Here is a 13,348-nt window from a genome sequence, read left to right on the forward strand (position 1 = left end):
CACAATTTAGTCATAATTCAACACGATCCAACCCAAAGGCACCAAAGGTTTAATTGCTCAATTAAAGGAACCGCGTGGACGATTCAAAGGTGTATTTCGATGCATACTAGAAACACTAGGTACGTCAATTGTAGCGTGGTCAGATTCGATCGATTACCTTTGAGAGTCGGATCGTGACCCAATCAACATTAGGCTGTACGGTGGAATGCGAGAAAATGACTGATTTAGCGCGAGCACGAAAGGAAACGAACGAAGTGCCCGCGCAAAAGTTTATTACGCTTACCATGTGCGTCCAAGGATGGCCGCCGGCCATTTCTTGATTGATATTCAAGTAAGCAGCTCCGACGAAACGAATGAGATCGACTGGAACGATGAAAATCGAGGCCGAAAACGTTCGATAAGTCCCAAGAATCCTAAGCGTATTTCGCCGCTAACCTGACATAAATCGTAATTAATGATCAGACCGATATACCGTGCTTTTGCGAATTTTTCGCCTGACATCACTTAAGGTTGCTTAAAATAACTTACATTACAACATTACGTTAATCATCGTCGAGACACGTAATCCATTTGTTGCGCTCGATTTGTAGAAAGTTCTGAAATCTGAAGGAATTTTTCTTGCTCTTCTTTTATTCCATTTGTTTGGCAAATTGCCAGAATTTCCTACAAGAAATGTCTTCTTTAAGTAATTTCCACTCGATCGCTTTCAAGGAAGTCTAATATGGTTTGTTTACGCCGGTGTTGGGAAATGCGGATTGAACGATGGATTGAATAAAAGTATCAGATTCTATTGTCTATTAAAGAAATAGTCATCGTAAGATGATAAAAATTTCGTACTTGCATGCATGCGGTCGAATATTCGATGGTATGGATAGGAAGTTGTAAAATTTTTATGGGGGATAACGTCTACTTTCTATGACTAACTCTGTAGAAAAGGGTTAATTACCTGTTGGGGTGTGCCGTTTTTCCGCATACTGCAATAGATATTCGTTTTTCGACGCTTGAACATGGCGTTTGATTATACGTGTATAAGAACACGCGTGGGATGTATGTATTCGTGCTAGAACATAAATTATAACCGTCTCGATAATTAACTTGGACCGTTGTATAGTGTTTAATGAATATCGAGGTTTCCATTTAATAGTATAGAAAAGAATGTGTTTTATTTTCATAAAAAGTCCTGTCGTAAAAATAGGTTTAACGATCGCTATTAAAGTGAGGCATGATGGTGTGCCGCATAATGGAGCAAACATGAATCGTAATATCTAAAGGGTACAAGAATAGAAGCAGGAACGGTATTTTGAGATTTCATTAGCACTATAAGTCTGATGATCGTGATTATAGATCGCAAACACAAAAATATTTAAACAATCAATTATCCATTAAGTTAATAAGCTTCGACATACAGTCACAGCATTTTTAATACTTACCACATGTCTAAGATGGTTGTTCATGCCGTATTTAATTCCTTACTATATGTATGTTCACAGTAAATTTTCTCATTTTTATACACATTTTCAAATTAGTTTCAAATTACACCAATGTAATCATGATCATCGTGTCTCACTATAATGCTAATGAAACTTGGAACTGTACTATGCAAAACACATAATATAGACATACAAATTTCCTATGGTAAGTATTCAAATACTCTCGTGAGCCTGTATATGTATTAACAATATCGTTCGAATTATCGTAATTGCATTAAGGGCAGTGAAAGCGCGTTTCTCTTCCGAATGAGACGTATTGTTAATTACGTAAAGGTCACTCAATAACAAAAGAGACTGGTTTCCGACATAGTAATGCGAATTTTTACCTCACTACTCACCGCGTGCTCTCGTCACGGCTTAAACACCTCCGCTACGTATGCTCGGGATAGTCGCGGTTATATAAATATTCATAAAATTTATGGTACGCCATAAATTTACTAGAGAACTTATGATGTATCGTTACGCCTTACGCCGACTTTCTTCGTGTCGGAATGTTTAATGACAAATATTGATTCCTTCGCTGCCGTGGCTAGTTCATAAAATCACCGCGGAGAAACTTCGTGAAATACTGTACCCTCTGCAAAAAAGCATCTTTTCTTCCTTTTCAAATTAGACGCGATGAGGATGAAATAGTGATTCCGTTAAATAATCGTGCTACACTATTCAGAAACATTAGAAACAAATATATATTATTTTTTCTTCTTTTTTTTTGCAAAGAAAGCACCTGTTATAAGATAAAAGATTGACTGTACGTGATTACACGTCATATGAAAGCGCGAAAATTATTTCAGCATGATCTTATAATTGGACCTAGGAGACACATTGACGAATGTAAATTCGCATCTTAACGGTTAATTAATGGCACTTTAACGGTTATAAATGTGCGCGCATACATATAAACGTACGTGCACGGAAGTTGAAATTTATGAAAATAAAATTTTATTCCCTAATCTGAAACCATAATAAGAACCCTATTCATTCATAAATCCGAGCTACACGACAAAAGAAAATTTAAAGAAGAACGAAAAGCCTTTTGTACGAATGGAAACAATAAGAAACGTCTTTAAAATGTTTTTCTCTTTTCCTGAACTTATCTATCGAACTGTCAATTTCATGTTCAGGGAGAATGGAGAAAATAAGACGATAAAAAAGATCTGTTTCGATTCAAAATAACATAAAAGAGAAATATTTTACCAGAAACGCCTGCATGAATTTAGAAATTCCAAGAACAAAAGATTTGACATCGCTTATTTTGACTAGTTTGATACTTTTGATGTTACCTATTCTCTTCGTTCGTCTATTACGTCTTGGTACCAGCGAATCATGAAAACAAGATATTTCAGATAAGCCATAAACATCTGCTGTATACCATTAAAGTTCCGTTACTGCTGATACGCGACGTATGCTTGCTACCTTGTAAGGACGCGAAGGATTGCCACGTGCTTGTATCACGGCGCGGCGCATCGATTAGAATCACGGTGAAACCACGTCGAGATGTAATAATGATTCGCTATGTACGTGCATAAGTACACCCTGCATACCGTGAGTGACGTTCTGAATGAGAATTTTCACATGACATGTTTAGGATCGAGTTCGTACGAAACAATCGCGGTAGTCTGATTATGATCTATGTTTAGTATGGAAATTAGGAGAAATATTGAGCAGCGCGTGTGTTGAAATGGGAAATGAAATTGGAAATCAAGATGAATGGGAGCGGGAATGGAGTTCGAATACGACCGTCGAAGACTGATAAATTTAATTGTTAATGTGTAATAATAGAAAGTAACGTTAATGGCGAAGCGCAGATAGATGTACATTAACAATAGTTTACTTTCTGAAAGTGACAACGTGCATAAATCTGTTATCGATGCGGTGTGACACACCCTCATACCTCTTATGGCCTTGCTTTAGTATATCTAATATTTTAATAACGAGAGAAAGTATTCTTCCACCTTTGTTTTCGTTTGCTCGTAATAAACATGTACGATCGACATTTTGAATAATCTTATTTAGAAAATAAAAAATCACTCGTTATTACTATTTTCGTTTTTGTTGATTCCCTTAGGTTCATGTTAGTTCAATGTAGAATATCCGAATTTGTAATCTCTATTAAGCTTGTTGAATGCTTCAAATTCTAGTTAATTAAGTTAGCTATGGCTAACAACTACCACGAATGTTAATTAATTCTAGAATAGTTACAGCTCATCTATCACATGTATATCATATGTAGAAAATAGTTTTATAAATATTTTTAATAGATCTTCACCGATTTTAGAAAATAGGGGAACAACAATAAGGAAGTGTATGTATAATTCAATTTCGACAGAGATAGATTTAAGTTAACCTGAGATATAGATTGTGAGTATGTGAATGCTTATTTGATATTATTTATGTTTTTGGTGAACTGGTAGAAAAGTTCCGTTCTCTTCGATTTCGATGATTTTTGAATATGTGTAAAGCTCACATTTTTAACAACTTTTTCCTGTACGTACAACCGACACGGCGGTCAGTTCTGATTTTCGAGATATTCGCAAAAAGCTCCCAGTACAATTCTGCCCATAGTTGTGCATCTATGGAAGCGTACGTCTCAGTATTGGTTCCTTATCTATTGTAGTTTTATTTGTAAACAAGTGAGCGAGCATTTGTAAACAATCAGGCGAGCTTAAAGGCCCCGTGCACAACTGCATATTCCAGAAATGTCTGTTATAGCTTATAACACAATTAAGATTGAATATCATCAATGTATTGGGTTGAGGTATGGGTTAGGTTTCCCAATCAATTTTTTCAATTCAATGGCAACGCTTGCGTGAAATAATAACAAATTAATTATAGAAATAGCAGACGAATGAGTAGTTCATATTATTTTACGAAACAGAATAATCGTGATGATGTTCGTTTTTAATTGAGTTATAACAGACATTTCTTGTAGCCTCGCATATGCAGTATAATCTTGAAGATATTTACATTTAATTGAGTTGTAACAGACAGACAGTTGTAACAGACAGTTCTTGCAGCCTCGCTTTTGCAGTTACGCAGGGGGCCCTTCAGCTCGCCCGAACCACATCTAGAAACAGAAAATAAGCGGTCGGCGACGGCCAGCAACCAATACTGACACATACGCTGCCACAGACGGAAAACTATTGGCAGACATAAACTATAGCAATGTCGGCAGGTTTTTGCGAATATCTCGTAAAGTAAGTCTGACCGCTGGTTATATGTATAGCAAAAAGTTAATCAAAACGTTAATTTCTACCATACAATTCAAAACTATCGAAATCGGGAGAACGGAATGTTTCTACAAGTTCACCGCGTTACTAAATATGCGATAGCCTTAAGTCCTTTTTTTCGAAACGATATTTCCATTCAAACCTGAACACTCTGATCACTATAATTGATTAAACCTCGCTAAAATAGCAACCTATATTTGATCCAGCTCAAAATATTATCAGTTTTATGGCTTATTTTATATTGTCTGTTTACTAAATGCCTTGTAACTCGCATCTAATCTAATCTTCACGTCGAGGATTACACATTATGTTCTACTAACCGCTTTGTAAGATAAATTAATTAATCCCGAAAGGAATCCAATGAATTTAAGAACGAACGATTTCATAAATTTCTTCTCTTTGATCGTACCTATTAGCCATACGCAACTTATATGCCCAATTAAACCAATGACGTGTATGCACAAATGTACACCGGCACAATTACAAATCAGCCGAACGAACGTGATTTTTCATCTGTCGTAAATTCCGCCCGCGGCAGCAGTTCGATTATTGTTCCGTGATCGAATTCTCGTACATATATTCGTAGATACCAATTAAAGGTTGGAACGATCACATGCCAGCGAGCACCTTCATCTTATCCGAAATTTCGCGCCTGGCATGATTAACGTGACGTTCGAACGCATCGAACACCATAAATTCCTTCCTCGGCATTTCGTTTGCACTATGGTTAGCCATACCAGTCCGATGCACATGCTTATTATCTGTGTTATAAATTATTTTGTTACCGGTATACATGGCGTAATCGGTAATAAACATTGATTAATCAATAATGTGGTTGTGTTATGTTTCTATTTTGAGCATAAACAAATTATTTTCATTCTCATTGGTAGCAGGGTTTTAAGGCACTAACAGAGTATATTTTCTTTAATGTTCCGTAAATTGCAAATAAATATTACGATTGTCCACATTTCAAGTTTTGTAAAATTTATAGGTATTTATATCTTATAAAATATACGAAGTCTGTGATTTATATATTTTATGAAATATAAATCTCCTAAAATATGATATAAAATTCGTAATTTACGTGTATTGTAAAATAAGAGATTCATCAATGTCAAGTTCACCAAAGTGAACAAAAGTGTACTTGATGAAAATGATGGTTCAAAAATTAAAATTCTATACACGCTGGAGAAAATATTGGCGAAATTTCTACATAGCTCAGAACGTAATTCTATTTCGAAGAGCAAATAGAAAAACAGCAGCGATATTTTCATAAATCTGCTATTTTCTATATTATATATTATATAGCAAATAACGGAGGAAGATTTCCAGCGAATTTATTTTCACATTGTCTACAGCTGTAGATATATGAATTTTGATAAAATTAAGAATTATTCTGGCGTTGAAAACAATAGCTACCGTATGAATAATTGCGTGGTTAACCTGTTTCTTAACGCAGACACGAACTAACAAGCAAGAATTTAAGCAAATAGTAGTAGACCAAAACTCGTATGCTCCTAACAATATCAACTTTTTTATTTATATTATTTTCTCGTTATGAATCTATTGTGTTATTGCGTACGTAAACCGCGTGAAACTAACGTTTATTCTGGTTTAATGTGCAAAACTGCTTGAGAACGAGACAGAGAAAAAAAAGTTGCTTCTTCTAAATCGTAGAATGTTTCGAGTAATCGAAGCAGGAGAATGTTGTGTATCGCGTGGTTCACCGACTTTATTAGGCCAATTGAACACGGTTCGCGGAACGACAACTTTTCTAACTTGTCAGCATTTCGTAATGCATTTCCCATTGACGATACATGTTATTTAGTTATTTGCAACGTGTTATTCATCGAATGTAGAAAGAATTTTTGCCATGAAACTGTTTAAACCATGGCAAGCGTGTAACGAGTATAACATCGACGATCGTGCAATTAAAATATCTCAACGTCGACGGTATTTCGGCGTGCTCCGACGTCATCATTAAAACTATTTCCTCGGTTTTCTATCTGAGAACCAGATACACGGGGATGGTCGTTAATTAGGCGCACATACAGTAAGTAATTGGAAAAATGAGATCGTGCAGGATAGAGAAACTAGTAACGGGTTACGAGATCGATAGATATAGGTATATGTATAAGAAAATTATCGAATCGTTCGAGGTAATAATCGACTGAAATCTTTGGTACAAAACATAATAGGCAAACGAAGATAATTGTGAAATATTTTATGATTTAAGAATGGAGCAAGACGTTGTTGAAAAATAAGATTTATTATGCAACAATTTATCATTTAGAAAAGTAGAACTTAATGTGTTAAAAAAGAAAAAAGTATACTAATAAGTACCTCAGCGGTTCTCACTATTACAATTTTGTTTCAACCCTGAGTGACTGCACTGAACTTGCGAAAAACGAAATAAAAAAATAAAACAGTATAAGGTAATTAAGTATACAGTTTTATAGTTCTACATAGATTTTCGAATTGGTTTAATATTTTACCCATATGAAATTTTCTGATGTTTTCTATGGTAAGTCTTCAAATATAAGGCACATTTTTCTTAGTATCGAAGTTCTTTAATTTTGACGATACACATTTATGAAAAATTTGAGTAAATTTCCAAAGTATCACAATATACAAGCAAGAAAACCCACTAATTTTCTCCGGGTAAAAATTAAATACTCAAACACCTCAAGTACTCGGACTGACACCTTAGTTTACAATAGTAAAAAGAAAAAGGCAAAGAATGTACGCACGAGGAGCCTAGAGAGCTGTGAATGAATTGTCGGGAGTAATGAAATACCAGGAAATTTCTTTTGTTTATACCGTTACTTTCCCTAGCTGGTAGCCAGAAACCTTTCGGAGGGAGTTGCTTCTGTAGGAAAAGCGTTGAAAGCCAGGGTGAAGGGAACCAGGGCGCGATTCATTTACGCGAGGCTCACCTTGCAGCTTCTTTTTACGGCATGTGCCAGCCCCAATTAGAGGCGGTTCGTTGCCCAATTGCCTGACTTGTTCTCGAAAGTTTTCGCCGGAAAGCGTTGGTGAACATCTCGTAAATCATCACGTGCATGAAGCTATTAAAGGGGAGAAAATAGGCAAACGTTGTTAAGAAACTTTTATTTACGTGAAATGTATCTCCAGGGAATGACACAGATCGGCTTTGCTAATTTGTTTAACAAAAAATCTCGAAAGAAGAAACGCGTACTGACGCTGCGTTTCGGTAGTTTAATTTCAAGGTAGGTTTCCACCTGGTATTGCCAGTTACACATACTTGCGAGCTTTATACGTATTGTGGTAAAATGTGACGCAATTGATTAACTTTCACGGAACGCGCTAATAGAAATTTATATTATAGAGGTATCGATCGCCAATTTAACGGCTTGGTATTTAGCTATTTTAGTGTTTGAAAGAAATGGCAATTAAACGACTATTAAATTCCTAAGCTTAGCTATTTACGATTCCATAGAAATAGCAAAGGAAAATGTATTGGGAAAATGTAACATATATAGTAGTATGTGTCTATGTAAGATACGTGATAATATGTATCGAATAATTGTTGCTATAAGACAAAGCTTAGCTTATTATACGAAAGTTACAATAAATAAAAGGAAAAATGTGGTAAAAGGGTAGTCGCACTCAACCTTCCGTCACTTTACGTACCGAGATCAGTACATTGGATATTATTGTTGCGAAAGATCGTTTGAAATGTCAACCGATAAACATAGTTAAAGATTAACGACGAAAAAAGTAGCTTTCGGTATCCGTGCACGCATCCATGCGTGTTAAACTTCCAACGAACGATTTTTAATTAAACCGGGCCCTGATCGATGTTAGACAAACAAGTTTACCTTTACCTATTTACTGTCTTATATGCAGATTGCCTGAAAAACGAAAGTATTAAGTAACTTGTTTTCTTGTTAAATTCTTGTGACTTTTAGTTACTTCATTGCGACTTTCTGCAAATGATTTTCTTCAACGGTTGAAGAAAATCAGAAAAAGAACGATGCATTATTCAACGATGCTTTTCTCTTATCCCATATTTTGCATTCGATCCTTACGCGAACGCTTTCATTGAATACAAAAAATAAAAAGAAAAACACGAAGAATTTCTCCGTGTAGTTTTGCGTTTAATTTATAATGAATTCAATCTTTATATACATTTCTATTCATAGATATCAGACATTTATACAATTTATACGAATATTTGATACATATTTATCAAATATTTATAATATATACGAGTATTTAATGATCACAATGTGAAATATTTAAGTTACGTAACGCGGCAGAAAATTGTACAGATAATTGGTCTTTATTGATATTCGTGGTATAATAAAGTACGTAGGAAAAAAACAATTAGATCCGTTTGATACTAACAATCTTCGGATATTATAAATTATATTCTAAATTATTATAAAATTATATTAATTTATAATAATGTTATAAATTCAAATTATTGAAAGAGAGACTCCAATTACGTGCCCTGATATTTACGAACAGCGATGCGCACTTGTCGTTGTCTCAAGCCGTATTGGGTTTGTGTATATAAATACACGAACCGTTATCGAGATGTCCATCCGCTACGATTTCTCACGAACGAGCGTGCCGAACGGAAGCTTAACGAAAAGAAAAGTTTACGTTCGATAAAATGTATGTCGGAGTCGGCGCATTCCACGAGTTATGACTCTTTTTACAGATTTCACTTCGGACGGCTATCTGTTCCGTTGCCGATTCAAATGGATTTCTGACGTAACGACCCCGTCGTTATGAAATATTTCGACTTATTATTCGATTACTGGCGACCTGTGCACTTCTGTCGGCGGAGAAAATCAAAAACCACGAGGAATTTTATACGCTGTCAACGTGCGTGATCTTTCCGCAAACGTGAGACGAATAATTCGTAAATTCAGCATCGTTGTCATCGTGAAATCATATCGATTCTGATCGTACTTACATCGACCATACATGCTTGTCTATTACGACTGATTTTCCAAGGGATTGCGAACCGATAGAAATGAAGAAAGGAACGCAGGCTAAGAAAAGTAAAGTGAGCAGTTATGAGCCCCTCGCGAAATTTTAATTCGCACGTTTTTAAACAAATCCTCTGCTACCAATTGCGAAAGGATCCTATTCGTGGCTCTTTCGTCACTTCCTTATTTATCCTCACGCCCTAACAATTACGTTATTGCATCTTTACACTATGGTGGAATGCTTGGAATCACTTTTCACAGGTATGTGTATACTGAGTAATTACATTTTCTGCAAATTTCGTTATTAATTCAAAATTAATTTTACATATATTACTCGAATATTTTTTTAATTAAAGAATTTTCTAAGGTAACAGTAGATATTCTAACCTGACACATTTTTTAAATACAAGATTTCATGAAACACGTAGTGATCACACTCTTTTGATGGATAGCGTATATCGCAGTGCTAACACTGCCCTCTGACTTATGCCCATTAATCGACGTTATTAATCACCAATTACAAGATGCTTGGAGGCAATATTCGATTGAGCGTAACGATGAAACCTTTTGCTGAAAAGCGTTTTTCGTTGCATTTACGAGCGATTTCATCGGACCGTTTTTATTAAACTCGGAATTAGATATCGAAGGCCTCGAGGTGGCTCTATAACAACATGATTAATGAGATGTCCTTCCATATTCTATTAAAATTTCGAGTCAAGCGTAACGAGGTAGTTCAAAGTCATCGGAAGTCATCAATGTAATAACTCGCGATCCTAATAATGCGTCATCTCGTCCATAAATTCTAGTTATTTTTCGACTTCATCCTAATTAGGCAACGAACCACTATTAATTTCACGTAACAGATAAAATAACTCTCGTTCAATCGAAGGAAAAATTTATTCGGTCGCGTAATTTAATTACATTTAAAGTGATAATAACATCGGCTGATGTGAATGTAGGTAGAATTGGTTCGCTAATTCGACGATTTTATGGAACTAAAAATAATATGACTGTTGTAATAGTTTCGCGTGATGTTTCGAAAAAAAGTATGTACATATATATATATATTGGATCATACTTGCGCTCGAGGGTTTAATTTGACATGAAAAATCACGTAACTGATACAAGAAGTACATTACTTATTGCATTTTATTCCGCATTGGTTCTTTAAGACACAGGTGATCAGTAACTTTGCACAATCCGTCTAATTACAATTACCATTTTACGCCGTTTAATCGTCTTAATTGTACCCAAGTTCCTGTTACCAATGATAATTCAACGAAGGCGTAATACCTATCATTTGCCATGTAGAGTATACGTGATTGATTTTATCCTCCGTTATTAACATAATGAACAGGCATAGAGAAATTGCTCGAGATTTCTGCGAATTTTTCTCTCGAACTTTCTTATATAGAAAGTAGATGACCTGTCGATAGAATTTTGACGTGTGTTGGATCTTAATCGTACAATAATTTGCAATTTATTTTAATTGACTATCATTTATGTTTATTTGTAAGATTTATTAATAAAATAATAAACAAAGCTTGTACTCGGTGTAACCACGTTTAATAACCTTCAAAAAGATTATTGTAGTAAGTTGGCCAATCCACTAACGAACATTGTTATGCAATTATGACCGAGATCTAGTAACCTATCACCTTATCTATATTCGGCTATGAATGAATTGAGCTATGATGTAGGCTGCGTAGAATATATATTACAGGACTCTAAACGGATTAGATTGTTCGTGTATCGTTCGAATTATGCCTGTAAGATCATTTATTGTTATTTGAGGTCACATGGTTCACGGAACGGTGAATCTGTCATAACGAAGGCACGAGCATTTTCGGTCGTGTTGGACTGTCAACAAAATGCTGCGTGATGATGCATGAACAACAATCGAATGGTTTTTATAAATCGAATCTCTGTATATCGATTGATAGTTGTGACTTTGTATCGTTTACTTTAAAAATTTCTAGTGATATTAAAAATTATACTTTTATCGTTAACCTGTAAATGAGTAAAAATGGAATTTCTTCTTAGTAAACTGCGAAGATTTATGCATTTATGGGTAGCTAATTTAAAAATACAAAAACCTACAGAATGAAACCTATTAGGTTCCACTTTTTTTAGTTCTTTTTATAAAAATAAGAAATTGCATTCAGATTTATGTATCTAAAAGCTTCTAATTGGACACAGAATTCGCACACAGAGATTTCTTATTATTATAAAATTGTATTAAAATATATTAAAGAGGCATACTTCTAAGCAATTAATTTATCATTTGTTATTATTAATTATTAAGATTATCTATTAATTTATTTAATTACTATTTATTAATTTATTATGATGTCAGACCTGTTACAGATGAGAGATTTGTCAACAGAGAGTAAATGATACGCAATAATAATCTAAAAGTAGTAAAATAATTAGCGCGTTAATTATTACTCACGCCAAGCACGCATTGAACCAGTGTACTACTAAAAATCGCTTAAGAAACTCTTATGACAAAGCGGAAGTTGCATCGAGCCTTATAGGAAATCTTGTCTTTACACGTGTACTTCAGCCTTCTTCGAGGAAAGATCCATCAACTATTTTTGCTCACGCTTGCACGCAAGGAAATGTCTAGTCTCAGAAAAACGTATTTACATTGTTTCTTCACGAACCGTACAGGGACGTATTTTTTTACTACCTCAACAGTAAACCTGTACATTGGATGGTTAGAGAAAACTGCTATACGAAGAAAGCATTTTTCACGCGTGTACAACGCATCATTTCACGCACTGCAAGAAGCAACCAGTCACGTAAAAGCTGGAACGCGAGATTGAAAGCAGAACGACTCGTGATTCTCGATCAAGTAACCTCTTTTTATTTATTTTTAGCGTACAATCTACTTAGCGTAATGCTATTTGAAACAGTATAATTACAAGTGTTAAGTCGACAAAATGGTGAAACGTTGCTCAATGGACGTACAATTCCTGGAGTGAATCACGTGGTTAAATCACACGTGCGTTTCCGACAACAGAATCTGACAGAGACCACCATCATCGATCTGCTTCGGTTCCCGTTCTTCTACATCGATGCACGCGCCTCATTAGATACAATGCCGAAGCAATAAAACGTTAATTAGACTTATCCAACACTTGTTCGCTCGGCTTTTCCTCGTCAGTGATCTGGTTGAACGAGGCCTTTACCCATTTTAGTGATGCTGCGTGCAAATGAACCACTGTTTCCTATAAATTAATCAGGAAAATAGCACACGCGATTGTAGTTGTTCTCGATTGGGAGTTCAAGCAGGAAATGTATCAGAGTTCAAGGAAAAGGAAGGATTCGAAGAAATGTCGAGTGTGCAAATTGGTAATTAACTTAGACCTGTGCAAATTGGAGGAGAATTATACTTCGGAATCTAGAAAGTTGCCTGTTGGTTGTAATATTGCTTCTATAGTATATTATTATTTCTCGGCATGTTGTATTGTCTTTAGGGCAGATTATTTCTTTATATATAATGTTGTTTCTTAAAAATATACATATTATGGAACACGATTACTTCCAACGAGCAGCAAGTAATGTAGGGGTTAAGTATATATGTCCTCGTTGAAAGTGGAGTTATATGAATTCAGTGACTTGAATTAAAAAAGGCTTGGGACCACTTCTCCAGTTTAAACCT

The 13,348-nt window shown here is 35.1% G+C and overlaps 1 long non-coding RNA gene across 1 annotated transcript; it reads right to left on the reverse strand.

Moving 5' to 3' along the window:
- Positions 1–289: 289 nt before the first annotated feature.
- Positions 290–1,102, reverse strand: LOC126921493 (uncharacterized). Its single transcript, XR_007712357.1, has 3 exons — positions 947–1,102; positions 529–663; positions 290–435 (listed from the first exon to the last, which is right to left on the reverse strand). It is a non-coding gene; the product is annotated as an uncharacterized LOC126921493 (long non-coding RNA).
- Between the last annotated feature and the right edge of the window lie 12,246 nt (positions 1,103–13,348).

The sequence above is a fragment of the Bombus affinis genome, chromosome 10 (genome assembly GCF_024516045.1).
Source record: "Bombus affinis isolate iyBomAffi1 chromosome 10, iyBomAffi1.2, whole genome shotgun sequence".
Lineage (NCBI taxonomy): Eukaryota > Metazoa > Arthropoda > Insecta > Hymenoptera > Apidae > Bombus > Bombus affinis.